This window comes from Pan troglodytes, chromosome 3, assembly GCF_028858775.2.
Source record: "Pan troglodytes isolate AG18354 chromosome 3, NHGRI_mPanTro3-v2.0_pri, whole genome shotgun sequence".
Classification (NCBI taxonomy): Eukaryota; Metazoa; Chordata; class Mammalia; order Primates; family Hominidae; genus Pan; species Pan troglodytes.
This window is the reverse complement of record NC_072401.2, coordinates 122,819,478-122,843,821: the sequence shown is the minus strand read 5'-3', so window position 1 is coordinate 122,843,821 and position 24,344 is coordinate 122,819,478. Positions and strand designations below refer to the sequence as shown.

Sequence of the window (24,344 nt, the reverse complement as noted above, 5' to 3'; positions counted from 1 at the left end):
ACTCCCATTATTCTCATTTAATTGAGTCCATGGCTCAGACTTCCATCTTGAACTGAATGTTCTGAAATGACTTCTTAAGTGCCTATGCTGTTTACAGCTTCTTCTGCCATTCTGCCAACACCGCCTAGATTCCTCTGTGTGACCAGTATATCTCATTTCTTGAAGACTCAGCCTTACTTCTATTACTAGGCCAAGTCAGCCTGTCATAAAGAAGGTCATGGTTAACCACCTCTGTACCTCTGTACCTCCTTCACCAAGTATCACTAGTTGTCCTCCTGGGTTGTGGGCCAGGTCTGAGTGCTCATCTCTGGGTCCCAGATTAGTCTGCAAATCAGAGCTTCTCTTCTATGTCCTGGGCTCCTAGGACTTAATTTCTGCTTTGCTTCTGTTTCTAGCAGCTTTTTCTGTTGTCAACCTCTCCTCTTGCCAGTTGGCAATCTTGTGAATCTGCCACAGCTCCAAGATGACTATGGCTCTCAGGCCCCAGTCGCCAGCTCAGATTCCCAGTTAGTGGGTGCTGTCTGCCTTCTTGGGACCTCATAGTCTTCTCCTGGAAACCCAGGTGCAAACTGCTGCCTGCACCTACCCTGAGGTGGCTGCCTCTTTAGAACACTTCCTTGTCCCTTCTCCTGGTTGACTGCCCTGCTGTTAGCTCAGTCCACCTCCAAACTGTGCTCTGATCTAACTTATTTTCTTTCATTAGGCCCTGTCTTCTTTATTCCCTGTGCTGGTTTGGGCTTTTACGTGGAATACAAAGATACTTCCTACTCCCATCTGTTGATATATCACCCTCTGCTATGGTCTGAATGTTTGTGTCTCTCCAAATTTATGTTAAAATCCTAACCCCCAAAGTGGTGATATTAGGAAGTAGGACCTTGTGGGAGGTGGAGCCTCATGCATGAGATTAGTGCCCTTATTCACAGGCCCCAGGGAGCTTGTTTGTCCCTTCCACTATCTGAAGACATGGTTGGAAAGTACCATTTATGAACCAGGGAAGAGGCCCACACTAGCAACCATGTTTGCTGGCACTTTGATTTTGGACATCCCAGTCTCTAGCACTGTAAGAAATAAATTTCTGTTGTTTATAACCTACTTAGTCTATGGTATTCTGTTATAGCAACCCAAATGGACTAAGACATCCTCCAATTTTACACATTGTGCAATCTACACATTCTCAGTGGGGGCAATGTCACTCATAAGAGGGTGAAAACTGGTTATTGGGAGCTGAAAAAATCATACTCTTTTCATGTTTATATATAAAAAGTACAGATACAAACACACAGTCCATAAACAGACATACAGTTTATCTGTGCTATTAATATTTTACAGGGGATGGCAATTAGGGGAAAAATGTCTATGAAGGTTCTGGGGTGGGGGGACAATAACAAAAACAAATCTTTTTTTTTTTTTTTTTTTTTTGAGACAGAGTCTTATTCTGTTGCCCAGGCTGGAGTGCAGTGGCACAATCTTGGCACACTGAAACCTCTGCCTCCCAGGTTCAAGCCATTCTCCTGCCTCAGCCTCCTGATTAGCTGGGATTAGAGGTGCTGGACACCTCCCCCGGCTAATTTTTGTATTTTTAGTAGAGATGGGGTTTCACCATGTTGGTCAGGCTGGTCTTGAACTCCTGACCTTGTGATTCACCATCCTCAGCCTCCTAAAGTGCTGGGATTACAGGCATGAGCCACCGCGCCCAGCCGTGAAAACAAATCTTGACAATACTGCTATTACGTTTGTCAGTTTACTTTCCAGACACCACTTTCGTCGTATCTTCACTAACCCAAACACCTTTGGTAGCTCCCATGGTCAACTGTCTAAAGTCCCAATTCCTCATTCTGCAAAGAATGTCCCTAACCATCTTTCTAGTCCTAGCTCTCACTTCTCTCCTGACATAGATCATCCACTCTAGTTAAGTTGCTATTCATACTCTTAACCACAGTTTCTGCTTTTCTACTTTGCTCTCACCAGTATGTTACCTGAATGTCTTCCCCTCATCTTTTTCCCTACAAAAATCCATTCAGTGTTAATGTCCTGTCCAAACCTGAATATCATATTTAAAACTTGCCTAATCACTTCAGCCAAGAGATCTCTCATTTTTCTATATTTCAGTGGTATATCTTATCTGTATTCTGCAGCTGATGGAAATTTATTACTAAGTGCTTTTAACTATCCTATTCAGCTCTTTCCTCCAAGAGAATATAAGTCCTTGAAGAGCATTTCTGAGCCTTATGCTCCTCTCTGCCTAAAGCATCCTTTGTGCAGTTGACACTGATACTTTTTGGTAATTTATTTAATTATTTCTAATTTTAATTAACATAAAGTTCAAGCATATGTATTGGAGAGAGAGGTAATAGGAGGAATTTTGTTGATGAGGTAAAGAAATAGATCCATGTAACTTAAAAATATATTTCTTTATCTTTCTAACTAAGATAATGGGTACATTTATCATCAAGCAGAGCACAATGTTTTGCAGACATAAACCAAAAACTCCACAGAAGACTAAGGCCATGGTATTTTCATTTCTCCTTCTTTAAAAGAAAAAACCTAAGCAAACAATGATTATAACAGCTAGAGCCACGTAGAATTTTAGAGTTCATAAGAACTTCAAGAAATTACAGATAATCACTGCTACTGAGGATCATCTCTTTTTGTGGACAAGAGTAATCTCTGCTTAAGAGCTTAAAGTAATTTCAATCTAATGGAGCAGCCTCCCCTGTGGGCCTCCTAAATACCTTGTCCTACTGGGCTGGACTGGATTACCTACATTAAGTGTAAACTTATGTCAGGAAGACAAAGGGGAAAAAAGGGGGAGAAAACGAAGAGATGTTGATTCAGCTTCAATAAACTTTCATATAAATTTATATCTAAAAATTTAGAACAAAATTATTTCCTTTTTTTTTGAGACAGGGTCTTACTTTGTCACCCAGACTGGAGTGCAGGGGTCCAATCATGGCTCACCACAGCCTTGACCTCCCAGGCTCAAGTGATCCTCTTGCCTCAGCCTCCCGAGTAGCTTGGACTACAGGTGTGTACCATTGCGCTCAGCTAATTTTTGTATTTTTTGTAGAGACAAGGTTGCCCAGGCTGGCCTCGAATTCCTGGGCTCAAGTGATCCCCCAGTCTTGACCTCCCAAAGTGCTAAGATCACAGGCATGAGCCACCACGGCTGGCCTGAATGAAATGGTTTTTCTTACAGTGTAGTTAAGCTTGTATCATTTCAAAATATTAAATTGTGTTTTTCAGTACATATTGGGTGGGAATGCCCACCAAAATCTTTTTAGTGTTTAGGGTGTTAAAGGTCTATATCTACCCTGGGGAAGTGCAGATCAGGGTTTTGGTTGGAGGATCCTGGATGGCGGGATGCATCTGAGTTAGGTGGGTCTTAGGGAAAGGGATGCTGGAATGGGAAACCCCAGGGTTCAGTAGGGGGATGTGGATGGGGCGTTCTGGCAATCATTATGCTAATATGGGTGCTATACAGAAATACCTAATATATCTCACTAGAATACTGATAAAGAGTATGGCTCTCAAGCCAGACCAACTGAGTTAGAATCCCTTCTCTACCAATTACCAGCTCTATGACTGAGCAGGTTACTTGATTTCTCTGATGTTTTCCTCATGTATAAAATGAAGATAATATTGTTGCACTTCATTGAGAACTAACATGAGTTAATAATTGTGAAGGCACACCTGGACAGAGGAAATGCTCAAGCATGGACATTTTTATATCCCCATCTTCCAGTGCTATGGCTGGCATGTAGAAAGCATGTGACAAACATTTGCTGAATAATAAATGTGGGACTGCCTGTGAGATGAATGAAGCAGACCATTCCTGAGTAGTTAATGAATGATGCTGAGAAGATCCTGATTCTAGTGGCTCTTTATTAAAATATAATCTTAAGTAAAATGACTAGTTTTATGTTATCAATGTGTATTGCTAGGTTCTGTTTTTATATATGTGAAAGCATCATTATTATTACTTTCTTGTTTTTTCTTTTGTTGTTGCTGCTGCTGAATCCTCACCAGGAAGGAATTAAGATCTCATTTCCTCACTGAAATCCAGAAAGAAAAGGTTGGTGTTGTGTTCCCTTAGGTTTGAGCTGTGAGAAGCGTCTCTGGTTCATGAGTTTTGGGTGGTAGGAGTGGAAGTAGGATGAGGGGATTATGTAGTATTACCCCTGAGCAAGAAGGCAGGCTTTGAGTAGAGAAGGTGAGGTAGAGCCCTAAGGTTGAGATGGCAGGGAGAGTACAGAGGGGCCCATTCTGCGGGATTGGCTTGTATTCCAGTCCCAGTTCCCATGAAGTACCCTGGAAGATGGCAAGGTCTTTGATGTGGTCACTGATTTGGGCAGTAGGGACTGAGGAATGGGAGTGTTCTGGAGCTGCCCCTTCAAGTGAATCATCTAAACTTGTATCTTTTCAGAGAGCAAAGATGAACTGGTTACCTTAGAAGCCCTTTATATATATATATAACGAGATTGTGTAAGCTCCACCAATTTCTTTTGTGATATCGAGGAAAGGGGGGGGGGTGACTCACAAAGCATGATAAAGTTTGGGGAAATATTTTATTAATATGAAAGATGAGGAATTTAGATTCTGACATGATGTGATTTTTAAAAAGAGATAATAGCATGAAATGTCTTCATCTTAGTGTTGTGGGGCAAATTTGAAGCATCTGTAGTGTACAGTTTAGCAGCTAATTAGCTGAAGCTAATTAAAAAGAAGATACCTAAAATTAATTTTTGATGATAGACATTGCTCTGTAAATTTGGAGCTTTAAGGTGTGTATTCACAGATTATTTTCTCTTTAGGAACAGGATTGCTAAATTTGTGTAGGTTATTATTGAGGCACAGGCAGCCTAAAACATGCCATAGTGATTTGAACAGTCCGCTGTAGTGACTTGCTGTGTGGTTCACTTAAGAGGCAGCTCTACAACATTCCCCATCCCCTATTGCTTTCCATCAGCCACTGCGTCAAAGGTCTTGCCACATTCCAGGCACCTCATGGGACTTGGAAATGGGATGCAGGCCCAAAATCATCGAGAAGGAATCTCTCTACTGCCCTTCTATGGCCCCACCTCACTTTCCTCTACTCAAAACATGTAAATACATGGCCTTGATATTTAAAATATGAAAAAATTTATTATGACATTAGCTAAATATAAATGACTAAGTTTCAATTTCTATATTTATAAGAGATATAAGTTAGAGATGAGAAGATGTAGGCCCCATTATATATGTAAAAAAAAAAAGATCCTGTGTGCATTCAATGATTGATTGTTGAATGAATGCACCATAGTCCCTATGTGTTTTATACAGCCTCTGTATATAAAACACTTACAGCAAGCATGAGATAGTGTGATGAGCATGGCCTTTGCCATCAGAGGAACTCAGATTTAAATTCTGACTCTTCCCTCTTGGGCAAATCACTTGTCTTTAATTGGGCAAATCACTTATTTTCAAGATGGTACTAATAAGAACTTCTGCATAAAATTGCTATAATGATTAAACAGGGAAACATAAGTAACACATCTAACAAAGCACCTAGAATATAGTAATTATTCAATAAATATTTTGTGATAGTTAAGATAAACAATTCCAGCTGCTGTTAATATCTAAATCCAGAATTCTCAGACACTTAACCTTATCAAATCTATTCTTCACTCATTTCAGTGTGAGTATTTCTGGATGGGAGGAATTTTATGTGATCATTTAGGGAATTTCATGTAATCATTTAGGGACTAAGTCTCCTTTCTTTTTATGGCTCTGTCCTCTATGTCCTTAGAATTTTCTCCATTTAGCCTATAGATGGAGAAAGTAGGGTGATGTATGGGAAGTTTTGTTGACATGCACCACTTCTCCCCATTTTCCATTAGCTAGAACTCTGTTATAGACACAAATGTAAGGGAGACTAGTTAATGTAATTTTGTTGTGTGCTTAGAAGAGAACGTGTGTTTGGTGAGCATCTAGTTAGTTTCGGCCACAGTTTTATTCTCCTTCCTCTTCTATTTTTCTCTTTAAAAATCCAGGGATATTTTTATTTATTATTGTTGATGCTTTTTCTTTTTGAAGGTCTAATTCATCTAGAATTTCTTATACATAAAAAGTCCTTTTTTGGTACCTGACCAAGTAGTGATCAAGGTTTGTATCAAAACCCTTGAAGGAGATGAGAGAGGGGAGGAGAGAGAGGGAACAACATGCAAGCATATTTAGTGCTCGTAAGGATGAGGTGAAATAGGCACTCTCATTTCTTCCTCATGAAAGAATAAATGAGTCCAACCCTTCTGCAGGGAAATTTGATTTAAAATATTTATACTGCTTGACATGGTAATTCTAGTTTTTGGAAATGACCTAAGGAAATGCTTTGAAATGCAGATATGAATCTATGTAAAAAATGTTCACTATAACATTATTCATAGTAACAAATAATTGAAAACAATCTAAATGAAAACCCTAGGGAAATGGTTAAATAAATTATAGTATGTACACATAATGAAGTGTTATACAGCTGTTAGATACAATCTTTAGGAATAGAATTTAACAACACAAAAACGCTTATGCTAAAATGTTAAGTGATGAAAATAGAATATACAGTTTTAAAGACAGTATAATTTTACCATGGACAGAAAATATTCAAGAAAAATATTGGATATAACCCATGTCTATATCTAGAGTAGAATGGATAAATTAAATTATTACATATCATTTAATGGAATATTCAGCAATGAAATAAACTCCAGCTCCACCAAATAATGTGAATAAATCTTGCATATACATTGTTGAGTGAAAAAAGAATCAAGATATAAAATACATATATTATGATTTAATTTATATAAACTTTAAAGAACAGACAAAATTAAAATAATAATTTTAGTAACACGTGCTTATTTGATAAAATTATAATGAAAAACAAACAAGTAACTAGTAAATCTTTAGCAAGTCTAAGAATTTCCATGAGATTTTTGAAAACCTTTAAGGAGAAACATATAAATAAAACATGGAATTTTCTGCCACTCAAGCAGGTGTGGGGTGACAGCATCAGTGTTTGGAGTATTAATGTAAAGGTGACCTCATTTGTTCATGCAGCCTGGTAAAACCTGGAACACACAGTTCCACAATCTACTGGTTTATAGTCTTTGGTAGCAAGTAGCAGAAATAAACTCAGGTACTTTGTATAAAAAAGAAATTGATCGTGAGTATATTGGATATATCACTTGGTTTTATTTAACCCCAAAGTAAACAAAAACACAATTACATCTGGCTTAAATAATATGGAACTTCATTATCTCAAGTAACAAGAAGCCCAGAGGTCCCAGAGTTGGCTAATTCAGTAGCTCAATCAGAGACTCAGGTACCTTTTGTCTAGCTGTTCTCTCTAACCACAGCCTGTTGGCGAGTCTCTCCTTGTGGCTTTAAGATGCCTCTAGGTGTTCCAGAAATCATGTGCAGATATGACGATATCCAGATAAGGGGGGAAGGGGATGATAAAAAGCTTGGGTGATACAAAGTTGACTTTATCCCAAGCTTTGTAGCGTGCCTGTGCATAAACCAATCAGTGGTAAGGAGAATGAGACTCTTCATACCTGGCTTTAACTTCACTGCCTTGGGTCTGGGAAGGGGCCCAGTGACTCCTGGACAAATGACCAATTAGGGCTTCTGTTATCAAGGAAGAGGTAGGGAAGAAAATGACTGTTGGATGAACAACCAACACTGATTCATCTCAAAGAATTAGGGGAAATAACAACTAAATCTTGAGTATGATGGAAAACAGCTGAGTATATTTTTGGAACTTAGCAGCAGGAATACATGAATTTTTCATCCCTTATGTGTTGCCATTACTATAACTCCATTCCAACAATTCCCTGTCTCTGTCTTTCAGTTCAAAATTTCAAATATTGGAAATGACAGTATTTGAGTGGTCGAGCTTGTGTTAGCTGACCATTCCTGCATCAATAAGCTATAGTTGTGTGGTAAAGTTACCAAGAACAGTCATGGCTGTTGGATACCCACCTCCATAGGTAGCCATCAAAGAGGTGTTTACTGTATTCACATTCCTGATTATCTGGTGAAGAGGAAGGTGAGAAGGGTATCCATTTCATGTTTTAATAATTATCTTAGTTTTGTTTAGACTCTTCATTATCCCCATATTCTGGTAATTTCATCTTTGACACTGTATTTGACACAAAGAAAGTGTCCTTGACACAAAGAAAGAAACTTGTTTAAGGTAGGTAAACTAGTTTAACTATCTTAAAAGAAACTAAAAGTAACCATGAGTTCTGACCAATACACATCTTGTGTTTCATCCTGTCAATGCATAAGAAAATAAAGTATGAAATAGTTGTGATACCAACCATATGGATGAAAGTCCTAGTAAGAAGCACCACCATACCTGGATAATTTTGGTATTTTTAGTAGATATGGGGTTTCACCATGTTGCGCAGGCTGGTCTCAAACTCCTGGCCTTAAGCGATCTGCCGGCTTCGGCCTCCCAAAGTGCTGGGATTACAGGCATGAGCCACTGCGCCCCGCCTAAGAAAGCAGTTTAATCCTTCCACTGCTAACTCTATTAAGGAAATAGCACCATACACTTTAGCCAATGCAAATTTAATTGGGGCGGGGGGAGAGAATAGAAGAGAGATGAAGAGACAGAGATAGAGAGAAAGAGAGAGAAATATTGGAGAGAGAAAATTTGGGTAGTTAGTATAACATTGCACTTCAGATTTCTTTACCTGTAGTGAGAGAGGGTGGAGACATCCATTCCCTGTTGCTTCTCATAGCCTGAGCATCCCACCACAAAGTGTCGGATTCTAATGTTTAATGATAATACACTTTTCAGGAAACATGGTGTCGTGTGAATAAATAGCAATTTGTTGCAAAGCTCAGAAAAATTGGCATCTTGAAAGAGAGAACTTTATCAAATCTTGACATTGAGAACTCTAATAAATACTAAGCTGAATAAAAAAGCATTAGGTAAGAGGTTGGAAAGGCTTTTGGTTGTAAAACTGAACCAAAAAGGTGACTCAATTACAAAAGTTTTTACTTTCAGATTTTCTGCTGAAGAGAGGTACAAAGGAATTGAAAGCCAACTAAGGTGGGCATAAACATCGAAAAATCTGCTTCAACTTCAAATGTGCAAACTGCTGGAGAAGCTACAACATTATATTTTGCATGCTTATTCTTTAAAATATACTCGACATTGCTGTATAGATTATACATTTATCCATAACATTGTATAATTCAGAATTACCCATCTAGAGCAAATATATCCTTTATCTTATGCAATCATGATTTAAGAGATTTTCGCTGTGATTCTTGTGACTTTTCCACAGTTGTTGATTCTGCAAAGCCCTCAGATAAATCACAACTTACCGTGTGTATGTATAAAGGTAGTTCTCCCCATTATGTAAGAATCAGCTATAGCTCCTTTCTGACTTTAAAGACAGCAAGAACTTTTGAGCATATAATTTTCAGTTGGCTATAAAAATAATTTTTAAAAATTGTGAAAGTAATAGGATAATATTTTAGAAAATTGAGGATATAGAGAAAGAAAAAAATACCACTCTAATAAGTAATGTTTTACCATTTTCAAAATAGTTCTTCCTGTTCTTTGTTGGAGCCTCTGAAGGGACTCCATGTACAGAAACACCCCTCCCCACTTGGTTCTGATCAAGTTAATAAACTAAAACAAAAAATAAGGCAGAGGAGGTCCAAAAATTATCTTTACTGTTGGGATAAGGGCTCTTGGTCTGCCATATGGGTTGCTAATATTGAATATTGATTGAACATTGAATATTGCTAACATTGAGTGTGCCAGCAATACTAGTGCAGTAGGCCTCTCTTTGAAGGGTCAGACTCCTGGAATATCAGAGGAACATGAGTTCCCTGAAGCCAGGACAATCCTAAGGGTGAATTGAGTCAAACACCCTCAGTTATTCTTTCCAAATTTAGCCATCAGTTAACCCAACTGACTCCACCTTTCTAGGGCCAGTGTAAATAAAGGGAAGAGGGGAGGTTAAGAGGAGAGCTTAGAAGAAAATCCTTTCCACAGAAAATGGAAATGGGAAAAGGTGTTTTGTTTTTATGAGTTTTTAAAAAACAAACAGAAGAACATATTTCTACACTCATATAAAGAGAACAAAGCAAGAGTTTCAATGGAGTCACGATTGTTGTCATATGAAGACAAGTGTGTAAAAAAAGAGTTCACACAGCAGGTTTGGGACTGCTAGTCTTAGAAATGCCTGCTGTGCACATGTACCCTAAAACTTAAAGTATAATTAAAAACAAAAAAAAGATTAAAAAAAAAGAAGAAGAAATGCCTGCTTAAAAGATTGGCCTTTGGATGGCATCTGGAAATTCGGGTTTCGAGAGGGTTTTCATCATGACCAGAACTGATAAGAGAAGCTCACTATGCGTAAATTGTTCAGACAATATGAATTATGTGGAACTCCTGCTTTCCTTCTGGGAGTTCGGAATTTTGATATATGTTAAGCAGAGAGTGCCTACACAACCGGCCCCCAATAAAAATCTTGAGAAGTGAATCTCTAACAATCTTCCTTTAACTTATTGCTGGGATAATAAGTGTGTCCCATAGGAATCCACTGGAAGAGGGCTCTTGGAAGCTTGTGTGTGGCCTCCTCTGGACTTTGCCCCATGGGACTTTTCCTCTGCTGATTTTGCTTTAGGCCCTTTTGCTGTAATAGCTCTTCACTGTGACTTTATACCAGGACCTTTGAGGCTTCCTAGAGTATCACTGAACTGGGAGGTGTTCTTTGAGCCCTCCAAAACAACATGGATAGTGTGGTTTCTATTGTTCCTTCAGTTCCCAGTGTTAAATCAAGTTTAGCCTAAAGCTGCCTTCTTACGTATGTTAAGTTCGGCCTAAAGGTTTCTCTGTACACTGTGAACTATAACCTAAAGGGAACTGTAAACAGACCAGGCTCACCTGGTCAGTATTGTACCATAGTTGGACCTGCATCTACTGCAGCTCCTGCTTTATTCTCCTTCAGCCTCCCCAACTCCTGGACCAGACGTGTATTTCACTTTATGATGAAAAAACACTGGTCTTCCCTGCAGGACACACCCATCATCAAAGTTGGAGACTTGGAAGTGGTGAGAAATAAGGGAAGGTTCCAATCCATCTTTCATGAGTTTCAGCTCAGCCTCAGAGGTATTGGAAGAGGCAATCCACCATGCGCTGTGAGCATGCCTTTGTGTTCTTGTTGAATGTGCCAAGAATTTAAGCCTCCTTTTATTTGGTCATTTCTCAAGGTTGTGTTTATAGCAAGAATGCTGAAGATGACGTATCTCCCACTGTGACAAAGAACAAACTACTTACTGCTTATTACAGAAGTAATGGATTCTCCAAACTCAGTGTTTCTCAGCTGTGATACAGATACGCTGCATGTGCAGTATCCGAGATTTTCTGTAAAGCCCCTGTGGGACTTGGGGAGCAAGGGGGACTATGACAAGCATGATGTTCATGCCATTTGCTGTATTGTGAGTAACAAAGTACTTCATCTGTGATCCAGGTGTCTTATGCCTTCTGCCAACATTCATAAAACAGTAGAAGGTGAATCTTTCAGCTTGCAAGTAGGGGAATATCCTAGCATGACAGCAGTGTTCCTGTTTGCCCTTGCTCTTTCCTCTTTGTGTCCATCTTTCTTTCCCAACTGCCCCACCCTGTGGACTTAAGGCACTAGATACAGAGACAAAGGAGTCACATAGATTGTTTAACTAGATCCTACAACTGGGTAGGGAAAAATTCCCACAGTAAATGCATTTTATGTATATTTCCTAGTGGATTTGCTTCTCTGATCAAACCGTGACTATTATAGTTCCCCTCACAACCAACCTAATCCATCTTCTGAGATTCCATATTGTTGCAAGTTCTGTATAAACATCATCTTTAATGGCAGAAGAATATTTCATATTGAGTAGATTAGACATACTTTATTTATTTAAACTTTTGACACAAAAATATTTGTTCAGTCTAATTAATCCAAGAGGAAAAGAGATTTGTGAAATAGAATTAAACTTTGAAAATAATCCTCCCTTTATGCAGTACTGATTTTATGTTAAGTATTGGAGGAGGCCGGGCACGGTGGCTCACGCCTGTAATTCCAGCGCTTTAGGAGGCCGAGGCAGGTGGATCACCTGAGGTCAAGAGTTCAAGACCAGCCTGGCCAACATGGTGAAACCCCATCTCTACTAAAAACATAAAAAAATTAGCTGGGCGTGGTAGTGGGTGCCTGTAATTCCAGCTACTCAGGAAGCTGAGGCAGAATTGCTTGAACCCAGGAGATGGAGGCTGCAGTGAGCCAACCTGATCCCACTGCACTCCAGCCTGGGTGACAGAGTGAGACTCCGTCTCAAAAAAAAAAAAAAAAAAAAGGTATTGGAACACTCTGTAATGTACTATTCTGGTATTTCAATTTCACTTACTTAGGTCTGAAGTACTGGCAAAGCAAGCTTGGGAGAGAGAAAGAATATTGAGTTAAAATATCCAAGGCCTTAGAACCAACATCTTTTTGAAAGGAGAAAGGACCCTAAAATGAAGCGGCAATGAAGCCAAGTTCAGTTAAGTCCTTTAATAACATCCATTACCATTTTCATGTGTTTACTTGCTATAAGGGCTTACTTTAAAGTATAGTCAACACAGAAACAACCCAAGTCCTAAATGTGAGGCAATGTGAAAATGGGCATGGTGACAAATAATATCTGCATTTTTTCCACTTACAGAGCCCAAGGGATTCTGTTCATTAAGTGTGATTTTTTTTTTTTTTTTGAGGCAGAGTTTCACTCTTGTTGTCCAGGCTAGAGTGCAATGGTGTGATCTCAGCTCACTGCAACCTCCACCTCCCAGGTTCAAGCAATTCTCCCGCCTCAGCCTCCCAAGTAGCTGGGATTATAGGTATTCGCCACTACACCTGGCTAATTTTTGTATTTTTAGTACAGATGGTTTCACCATGTTGGCCAGGCTGGTCTCAAACTCCTGACCTCAGGTGATCTGGCTACCTCGGCCTCTCAAAGTGCTGGGATTACCGGCATGAGCCATAGCACCTAGCAATTAAATGTGATGTTTAAAGTGGGAAAAAATCATTATTTAAATTTCTTGGCAATAAAAATGGCTATTATGTTGCTCTGCGCAATTCTGCTTTTGTGGAGGGGAAACAAAAGACCTTTTGTATAATAATTCTTCTGGCACAGTGTCCCAACTATAAAATAATTTAATTGTTGTTCTTAAAATGCTGGACTATAACACTTGTTATTATTCTAAGCAGACCTCATATTTGAGAAGAAATTCTTGCTAAATTGGGGGTGAAGAATGTGACTCAATAATTATTTCTGCTAGAAAAGGGACAGAACTGAAAAAATTAGACTGCAGAATGACTTAAAGAAGAGGTTACAACTATCTTATTTACTGTATTATCACTGTATCTCTAGGGGCCAACAGGGCCTGGCACAAAGGAGGTGCTTCATACTTGTTTAATGAATGAATAAAAGAGAAACTCAGGGAAAGCAGGACCATAATTTATCCACAGAAGGCAGAATCTGTTTCAGTACATATTATCCGATTAAGTTCCTGAATTTGGAGTTTAATTTCAGCAACGACTCGCCAGTCTTTTAATATATAACTTTCTAATATTAATGTTTATTACTTTGATTTATCTCATTTTTGGCCAGTGTATATTCAATGAGTATTTTTAACACAGATATTTGTGAAATGTTTTCCGAGTTCATGCATATTTGTGTCTTTTTAGTGTTTTTCTTCATGGAAAACAACTTGGTTGGTTATAAAATTTGTTTTTGTTCAAAAGCTGTAGATTTTTTTTTTTAATTTAACATTATAAGAGAAAAAAGTGAGGCTAATCTGTAATTTTCCCTTCTCCCTCTACCCCATTATCCTGAAAGTTTATGATTGTTTTCTTTGTTATTTTAATGTTAAAAATTTACCCAGGTGTGTCTAATTATGGATTTATTTTCCCAGGAATGAAGTGAACTGTTTCATCTGTGACCTGGAAGAATCTTCAAAATTTAGATACTTCTTTATTTATAAGTTTGAATTTTGTCAGTTGTTTTGGTCTCTTCCTGAGAGAAAAATAGAATTCTTAGTTTGATTCTCTCTTCTCTGTCCTTATTGGTTTTTATTTCTTTATCATTATTCTCTGTGCTTTAAAATATGTCTCAGTTTTGTCCTCTCTCTCATGTTCTCAGGGTTTTCTAATGTTAATTCAGATCTTTTCTTTTTCAACATGAATTACAAGTGTTATCGAGTATTTGTTTTTTCTGTGATCCTCTTATTTTGCTTGTTTCCTTTCTTGACATTTTATTTCAGGATGTTATTTCCTTAAACCCATTGTACCTCTTTCATGGAGTACATGAAGTCTGACCTCTTAGAAAGGATGCCAAGAAGATTCATCACGTTTCTTTTTCTTATACGGTTACTATTTTCAGAACACTGCCAAGTCTTATTCCTGCTAACATAGGAAGTTCCCTCAAGGAGAAATTAAGAAAACAGATGGCAGTGCTATAAAAATTATTTCTTGATGGCGCTAATCCTGCTAGCACTAAAACATGTTGGATAAATATTTGCAAAATGTTGTTTTGTGGGGGCACCATATTATTAGTCTGTCTGGATGACATATACATTTAATTATAACCTGATTCTAAAAATATTTATGGTAGGAAGGAAGAACAGGGCATCTGTGGTGTTTATGTAATCATTTCTATCTATACATTGTTGAGGTCAAATTCCAGAACTTGGGAAGAGGTCTATCTTTTGGAAAAGCTTATGTGGTCTCCCTGAGTAGGGTAGACCACAGTCATATATCAAGAATAGAGAGCTGAGCCCTCTCTGATAGCCAGAAAATTGGTGGGGGTGGGGGAAAACTGGCGGGGGGGGGGGGTGGGGAAACTCTGGATATGTTTGAGACAAAGACAGATTGATGTGGAACTAGGAACTGGGCAAGCAGCAGGAGGCTGGATGTCTCTCTATTTAAATAAGGATGATCGAAGGCTGCGAGGTCAAACACTATGAATATAGTGATTTTTGTTAAAGTTGGATCCAGATGACTGTCAATCCCCTATAACTTCTAAGTGTCTTACGATCTTTATTATTTCTTTTTTTCTACCATGGTCCTTTTTTTTTATTTGTGCAAATTATGGGGTACATGAGAAATTTTTCATATGAATATAATTCATAATGTTCAAGTCAGGGTATTTAAAGTTTCCATTGCCCTAGCACAATACATTTTTTAAGTATAGTCATCCTACTCTGCTATCAAATATTGAATTTATTCCTTATATTTTTCTGTTTGTTGGTACCCTTTAACTCACTTCTCTTCATCATCTTCCCTCCCACCTATGATCATTATTTCTTTTGACAAATATACTGTGCCCCTACTTTATGCAATGCACTCGGCAAGCACAAATTGTTTAATACATGGTCCCTGCAATCAAGTGGTTAACGATGTAGCTGCATTTTTAGTAAAGTCTTATACTCTGAGCCATTAGTGGTATGTGGCTGAGTAACCCTGCACTAACAGGGCAGTCTGCAGAGCTTGTTGTACTGGGTTACTCTGTTCCAGCATTCCCAAACTCTGATGGAATAATAACAGATGATGATATCAATAACTTTTCATCGTCTTCCCCTTTAAAACCACATTTTAAGGGTAGCATGTTTTGAAAAGTAAGAAAAAAAAAGGAAAGCAAAGCAAAATAAAAAAATAAAACTCACTCAACATCATATTAATCAGAACTAACCACTATTAAAAATTTAGTGTATGACTTTTTTTGAAAAAGCCATTTACAATATTTTTCAGTGTAAATGGTTTTCATAAAATGTTATAGATTCAATCTGCCTCTTGTTTTTCTAAACATATGAGCCCTCGATTCTGAAGTCAATGCAATTATAACTAAGGATGAGACCAAAATTAAGGACATCAACTATTACCATCCATAGAGCACATGTACATGCAATCATTTTACGGTTCACAAATTCAGGGAATAGTTAAAAATATTATTACAAGGTTGGCTGCGGGGGGCTAATGCCTGTAATCCCAGCGCTTTTTGCTTGAGGCTAGAAGTTTGAGACCAGCCTAGGCAACAAAGTAAGACCCTGGTCCCCACTGACCAAAAAAAAGAAATTTCACTGGGCGTGGAGGCACATGCCTGTAGTGCAACCTATTTAAGAGACTGAGGGCAAGAGGATTGCTTGAGCCCAGGAGCTCGAGGCTGCAGTGAACTATGACCTTGCCACCGCACTCCAACCTGGGCAGCAGAGTGAGACCCTGTCTTTAAAATAAATAAATACAATTATTACATAATTAACACATGTTCATAGTAGAAAAAGTAGAAAATACGATATGAAAGAAGAGAAAAAAAGTAATCATTGATCCCATAGATAACAGCTATTAACATTTGGTATTATATTCAATGAGTATGACCTTTTTGAATTTTTTTATCCACATGCACATGCGATTTTTATCAAAATTGAGTCCTATTTTACAAAATATTTTATCACTTTTCTTTTTCACTATTTTATTTCCTTGCATGTCAATAAATATATTTCAACTATACATCACTTTCAACAACTGTATGTTATTTCATCATCTGGCTATATCATTATTTTATTATGTGGGATGTTTAAGTAATTTGCAATATCTAGTTAAGAATGCTGAAAAGAATATTCTCCACATTTGCCTCTCATCTTTATTTCCTTAATAATCCAATAGGCTTTTAAAGTGATGGGATATTCTTGTTGGACCCAGGAAGAATCTGCTTCTTTGATGGTTATATGTGAAAGTGTTATCATCCACCATGTTTTGAAAATTAGAAGCTCTTTATCAAGTGTTGTAAGAAAAGGTGACAGAATCTATACACAAGGCCAAGATACATAACTTGGCATGTGAGACAATGTGGGAAGACTTTTCCCAGACAATCATTTAATGAGTCCTTATAGAACATTAGTCAACTGAATATCTGACCTTCAGCTTGAGTCTAATTACTGTTTGGTTATCACACTTGGATTGGCCAAATGTTATTTAGGGTTTGCAGTATTTAGGCCAGCTTCCAGATTTTGGCATAAGAGGGAAAGAAAAAGGAGCTCAGAAATTTAGTAGAGTGCAGTTCTGACTGAAATAAGTGCATGATATATACTTTGTTCAAGAGGAGAATAAACAGCCCAACTTGGGAATAAATATCTGATTAGTTTGATAGAGCATTATTTTTCTGAGGCAGTAAATGAAAAGTACAGAAGCAGTAGCAAACAGTGTCAGATCTTAGCACTTTACCAGACAAGATCCAGTAACTCAGGTAGAAATTAGCAGACTCGAGGAAGCAGAAGCTGGATCTGGACCTCTGATGCTTGAGGTGGGGCACAGTGTGAAGCTTTGCAGTGTATGATCCATGACACAGGTGACGCGACTAAGTTCACCCTAGAAGGACAAGTGTGTCTACACAGGGTTGGGTAAGAGACATAGTAAACAGGTGGTGTCACATAAAGAGAAGATGGTGTATTCCAGTAGGTGTGTGCAAGACATGGATAAGGAATCTAGAAACAAGTGGTTATTAGAAGTCAAGTGAGGTGAGTGGTAGAGCCTTCTGTTCATAATCTTGAATTGAGGGGAGAACCCTGGCACCTGGAAAGGAGAACTCACTGGAAGTAGCAAGATGAACCATCTGCCTTAGAGATATTAAGTTACTAGGGGGCTTCCTAAAAATGACAAACAAGAGAGAGTAATCAGTGATTGGAACTGGTGCTAGAAGGTACTAGGCTACATGGTAAGGCTGGCTTGGTACTGAATGCGAGTCCAGCTTGCCCCAGAATGCCAAGGTCTGGGTTACACCTATGGATGGAAAGGGCAGAGCCTGCAAGTAGGCTCTGCCCTTGCAGAGCCTCGCCAAGTGGTTCCAGCGAGGGGGAAAGGAAGTCTTCAGATTAGAGGCAGGGAGTCCAGTCTGAAAACGTGATGCACCTGCCATTAGTGATGGTACCTGTGACAGCATATGTGCCCTTGGTCTTGTCACCTGGCATTGGAAGCCTGCCCTGCCCTCTTAGCAGCACGTGGCTCCTTTTCCATCCAGTGCTTCTCACTGACTGTCAGGGAAAGACAAAATTTCACTTTTTTCCCCTATCATAGCAGGGGAAGAAAATGAGAAGAGGGTGGTGGGCATGCTCAGAAAGTACCATACTGCCCTCTCCTTGAAGAGACAGAGTATAATTCCCCTCTCTTTAGCTATGATCTGCACGCAGTTACTTCCTTTCAAAGAATACAGTATGGAAAGGAGGAAAGAAGCAACTTTACATTGAAGAAACCTGACAAATACTACCTCAGCCAGGTGATCAAGGTCAACAGCAATAGTGATAAGTCATGTTGATAGTATGTACCCTTGATAGGATGTGAAGAAAATGGGCCAGGAGCAGTGGCTCAAGCCTGTAATCCCAGCACTTTGGGAGGCCAAGATGGGTGGATCATTTCAGGTCAGGAGTTCGAGACCAGCCTGGCCAACATGGTGAAAGCCCGCCTGTACTCGAAATACAAAAAAAAAAAAAAAAAAAATTAGTAGCTGGGTGTGGTGGTGGGAGCCTGTAGTCCCAGCTCCTCGGGAGGCTGAGGCAGGAGAATCACTTGAACCTGGGAGGCTGAGATTGCAGTGAGCCGAGATCACACCACTGCATTCCAGCCTGGGCGACAGAGTGAGACTCTGTCTCAAAAAAAAGAAAAAGAAAAAGAAAATGGCACTTTACCTCTGTGGTCTTCCTTTCCCAAACCTATAACTCCTGTCATGAGAAAAACATCAGGTAGTTTCCACTGAAGGGGCATCCTACAAAATGTCTGACTAGTATTGTTTAAATTTGTCAAGGTCATCAAAGACAAGGAAGGTCTCAGAAACTGTTATAGCCAAGAGGGGCCTAGGGAGATGGGACAACTAACATAATGTTGCATCCTGCATTCCTTAGTTTAATTAAATAAAAAATAATAAGGAAATTTGAATAAACAATTGGCACTAGTTAGTAAAAATGTTTCAATATTGGTTCATTAATTGTATCCTATGTACCAAACTAATGTAAAATATTAGTAAAAAGACATCTGGGTGCAGGATATATGGAACTTCTTTTACTGTCTTGGCAATTGTTCTGTAATTCCAGAACTATTATAAAATTTGAAACAGTTATCACAAATATATAGAGTAAAAAAATTAAAAAGTACCATAATTGGGGCAGATTTGCTCAAGTATGTGAATTGGTTAAGAAGCTTATTTGGCTGGTGATAACAATGGGTGTCAAAAACAGTGGCTGTTTGAATATAACAGCATTAGTGATAATGTGCAAATTGTTCTGAAACTATTTATAAGATTGATATTTTATATTTTGTTAAGTGCTCATTTTCAGGAAAGAGTGGCTAGAAACTTTTGGTACATAAAGCTATTACTTTAAAAGCAGATAAATGGCCAAGAAAAGTTTTCAAGACTCAAGATGACTCAAGTGTATTCACTAAAAGCTAAGTATCTGTTTAGTCTTCAACAGTATCTACTTCTCTTTCTACCAAAAAGCCACAGAATATCCCAGACTGAATAATGGGTTAAAAAACTGTGTATAGAAGGAAAGGGTTAGTGAATTCGTTAACCTTTACCTAGTAATTTAGCAATGACTTGGTAGTAGCTTTGTTTCCTAAGTATATTTTAGACGAGAGACCTGGAATTTTATAGTTCCTTCCTTCCATTTTTCCTTCCGCTCTCCTTTGTTTCTTTGTCATGGTGACCATCTATACAAACCTCAGACACCAAATCAGAACAAGAAAAGAACCGCATAGAATTTCAAATGCATACTTGTGAAGAGAAAGGTCCTGGGCCTCTGCCTCTCCTAGGTTGTCTCATGCAGCCAGTTTTGCATTAAACACCATCCAGATGCTGGTTATGCCTCTAGCTCTACCTCTCCACTGAAGTTGAAAGCACAGATCCAACTGCCAACTTGTCATTTCCACTAGGCTGCTTCCCTCTAAACCTGCACTTTCTCATTGTTTTCCAGCTCAGTTAAATGGCATTCATATCCATCTGTACTCATTCTGTACACACCAAAGTGATCATTTCCTCCTTAGAACTTAGGAATGGTTCTTCTTTATTAATCTGATCATTTACTAATGCAACAAATTTTCCTTTAGTGACTTTTGTATGTAGATTCCGTAAGTGAAGTGTCAGGTTTATTCTTTATGGATGTGCTTTATATGCCAGTGACTCTCCAACTGGGCCACTTCTTTGTTCTCGCTCCCTTTTCTCTGCACATTTACAGGAAAATGGGGGTTCTCTTTCTCTTCTTATTGTGTATCACATTCTTTCTCTGAGTGTTTTCTTGTAATGGTTTGGAGTCTTTTCCCTGCCCCTCAGCTTTATTAAGGTAGAATTGACAAACAAAGATTGTATATAGTTATGGTGCACAGCTCAATGTTTTGATATATGTATACACTGTGAAATGATTAAATCAAGTCACTTAGCGTCTTTCACCTCATACACTTACTTTGTGGTGAGAACATTTAAGATCTATTCTGTTAGCAATTTTCAAGTACATATTATTATTGTTAACTATCCAAATGGTCTTTTAAAACAAAAATTATATCATGCTACTTTGTTATTTAAAACTTTCAGATAGTACCTTCTACAATTAGAATAAAATAGTCAGTTCTGCTATAATGCTTGCTTTTGAAAAGCGATTGTTAAGGAAAAATTTGAGCATGATGAAAATTTCATGTTTGCGTACGTGTGAAAAATTCTCAGTAAATGCAGAAACTGCACCTGATGAGTGGCTCAGCGCAGGGACACACAGAATACACACAGGCACCTCAAACATCCACCAGTGACCTCAGTTAACTGTGTTACGAGCCACACCCCACATAGCAGGCATTACAACTTTCCATTGGATTGCAGGTGACCCTTCTGCAACCACATCGCGATAACTCACAGCTGCATCATTTCTGACATCTGTTTCTACAAACTTCGGGTATTTTTTAAGGTAAAGTGTCATATGTATTGTAGTATTTATGAACTTAATCATAAAAAATGTGGGCTGGGCACGGTGGCTCACGCTTGTAATCCCACCACTTTGGGAGTCCGAGGCAGGCAGATCACAAGGTCAGGAGATCGAGACCATCCCGGCTAACACGGTGAAAGCCCGTCTCTACTAAAAAAATGCAAAAAATTAGCCGGACGTGGTGGCGGGCGCCTGTAGTCCCAGCTACTCGGGAGGCTGAGGCAGGAGAATGGCGTGAACCTGGGAGGCGGAGCTTGCAGTGAGCCGAGATCGCGCCACTGCACTGCAGCCTGGGTGACAGAGAGAGACTCCGTCTCAAAAAAAAAAAAAAAAAAAAAAAAAGTTCAAAAGTGTGCTGTTTTTATCAGGTTTTTACTATTTTTAAGTGCCACTTACAAAGATGAGTGTTAAATCAAGTCACTTAGGTGTTTGACTGCTTCCGCATGGGTGCCGTAGTTTTTAAATTGCATGAAGTACGTATGTCATATTATAGCCGATCTTACAGTGCAAATTCCTTACTTGCAATGACCTGCACATTGGCCTCATCTCACATCAACTCAACACAGCGCTGCAGCCACACCACACATTTTTACCTCAGGGTCTTTTTCTGCACGACCTGTTCTTTCTGCCTGTTACTTATTTATTCTTTGAGTTCTTCTAAGGGCTGGCTCCACTGCTTCCTTCAGTTTTCAACCTCAATTTTACATTCTCAGTCAGCCTTTTAAAACTACTTTATCTGAAGCAGCACCTTGAAAATCTCCCCTCAATATCTCCATCATATCATCTTATTTATTTTTTGTTGAGCTTATCATAATCTAAAATTATTTGAAATATTTAATTAATTTCCTTCTCTGTTTTCTAAAATGTAGGATCTTTAAAGATACTGCTGTATATCCATCAACTTGAACAACTCTGGTACACAGTGGGCCTGCAATCAAATATTTTTTGAATGAAGGAATGGACAGGCATGAGTGTGTCATCTTTTTGCTCTACCATTAGTGCTTTTTACACAAAAACACATATTTTGCACTATAATGTTATGTCAGAAAAATATTCAGACTATAAGTCTTCCTCCAAGCTTTCCTCAAGGTATCTCTAGCATTTTACAAGAGTAAATGAACACTGGAAAAAAGAAAATAGCAATAATTTTGAAGGATTACTAGACACCAGCCCTGAATTGATGCTAAATTCAGGGGAACGGAAAGCCACTGTTGTTTACTTTTCAAAGTAAGGTTTCTGGAAATCAAGTACTAAATGAGGTTTTGGCCTAAATTTGAATCACCATGGGCCCAGTAGATCTGCAGGCCCCTGTGGTTGTTTCCTAGGTTACTGGATGTATAATCTGAATAGACATACTTGAGAGTTGGAAGGATCATCACATTGATTCTCTGACTCATGAGGTAAAGATATTATGGGAGGAAGGATCAAGTGTATGCCCCTCGAGCTTCTCTTTCTGCCAGGATGGTAAACCAAAAGCAATACCACATTGCTGGAGGAACTTCAGAGGCTATTGCCATTCCCAAAGATTTGTAAGATGCAAGTGTAGTGATACCAATCCCATCCCTATCTAATTTGCTTATTTGGGCTCTATAGAAGTGGGATGGATCTTGGAGAACAACTGTGGAATATCATACATTTATTCAGGTATTGACTTCAATTTCAGCTTTTGCTCAAGAATGGTGCCTTAATGAAGCAAATCAACGTTGACCCTGGCATCTGGTATGCAGCTACCAACCTGGAAAATGCTTGTTTTCTATATTGATTTGCAAGAACCACAAAAGTGGATGGTTTGTATGTTAGGACCAAGAATACGCTTTCATGATCCTACTTGAGGGCTATGTCAATATGTAAGAAAAAATTGTGCTTTTTCTTACAATATCTTCCACAGGGATCTCGGTCACCTTGACTTTTTATTTACTTATTTATTTATTTTTGAGATGGAATTCCACTCTTTTTGCCCAGGCTGGAGTGCAATGGCATGGTGTGTTCTCTGAAGAACTCTAATGCAGTTAGTGACCAAGATTAGTGGTAACCTGACCTAAAAAATGCCTCAGGAAGGTTGAACTTGGGCAAATGGGCACTGGTGATCCTCAGCCCTCAGTTGAAGACTGGATTCTTCTAGAACTTGACTACATAGTCTTCTCTTTCTAGTTGAAGACTGGATTCTTCTTGAAATTGACTGCATAGTCTTCTCTTTCTATTCTTTGAATTCTAATTTGGATTTCCTTAGCACTGTGTTCAGGAAATGCTATCATTCCTTACAAGCACCATCAGCATAATAATTTACTTGAATGACCATATGTGGTTTTAATTCTGTATTTTCAGAGGCTTTCAGAAGGATGTTTTCTTGCAGTTTTACTGCTTTCATGCCTAACATCTTAGTCCAATCTGGATGCTATAACAAAAATACCACAGACTAGGTAGCTTAAACACAGAAATTTATTTTTCATAGTTCTGCAGTCTGGGAAGTCCAAGATCAAGGTGCTGGCACTTCTATTGTCACAAGGGTCTGCTTGCGTCCTGGTTTGCAGATAGCAGTCTTCTCGTTGTATCCTCACATGGCAGAAAGCAGAGAGAAAGGAAGCAAACTCTCTCCTTTCTCTTCTTACAAGGGCACACCTTCATGACCTACACACCCCCTAAAGGCCCCATCTCCTGTTATCATCACATTGGAGGTTAAGATTTCAACATATACATTTTAGGGGGTCACAACATTCAGTCCATAGCATTCCATAGTTCTTAACCCCAGGAAGCAAGGCTCCAAAGAATGGATAGACAATGATGAATATCTGAGGAACCATGCTCTTGTATTTTATGTTCAAGAATAAGAGACAAACTTTCTGCATTTTTTTTTTGCCAATTTGTTAAGACACTTAGCTGTTTAGTTCTGATTATCTTAAATTTATGATTTCTATAAATCTACAGTATTCAGTGAAACTCTATTCAAATAGCAGAAAACAAAAGGTCCCAAGGACTCTAATTTATATCCTTCTCTACTGAGCACTATGTATGTGGTTTCTATGTTATTTAATGTTTTTATTTTATGAATAATCCAATCAATTGAATGACAGTCAAGGGAATCTCACCATGTGCTGGAAGTCCAACTGAAATTTGATAATACTTAATGCAGTGAAATTTACTGTAAGGTACAATTTAACAGTACTATTTAAACTGTGCATCCTTCACTATAAACCAAACCAGTTAATTGAATATACCCCCAAACTATTTTTTTTAACTGCACATGGATTTTTATCAATGAGGATCCTAGGGAGAAACATGGGGCTATTAACTTGATTTCAGATTACAAATAATAAAGTAA

At 38.5% G+C, this 24,344-nt stretch overlaps 1 long non-coding RNA gene across 1 annotated transcript; it reads left to right on the top strand.

Annotated features, from left to right (window-relative positions):
• Positions 1-2,907: 2,907 nt before the first annotated feature.
• LOC134809912 (uncharacterized) lies at positions 2,908-9,681 on the top strand. Its single transcript, XR_010156680.1, has 3 exons — positions 2,908-3,025; positions 4,027-4,072; positions 9,047-9,681. It is a non-coding gene; the product is annotated as an uncharacterized LOC134809912 (long non-coding RNA).
• Positions 9,682-24,344: the final 14,663 nt, after the last annotated feature.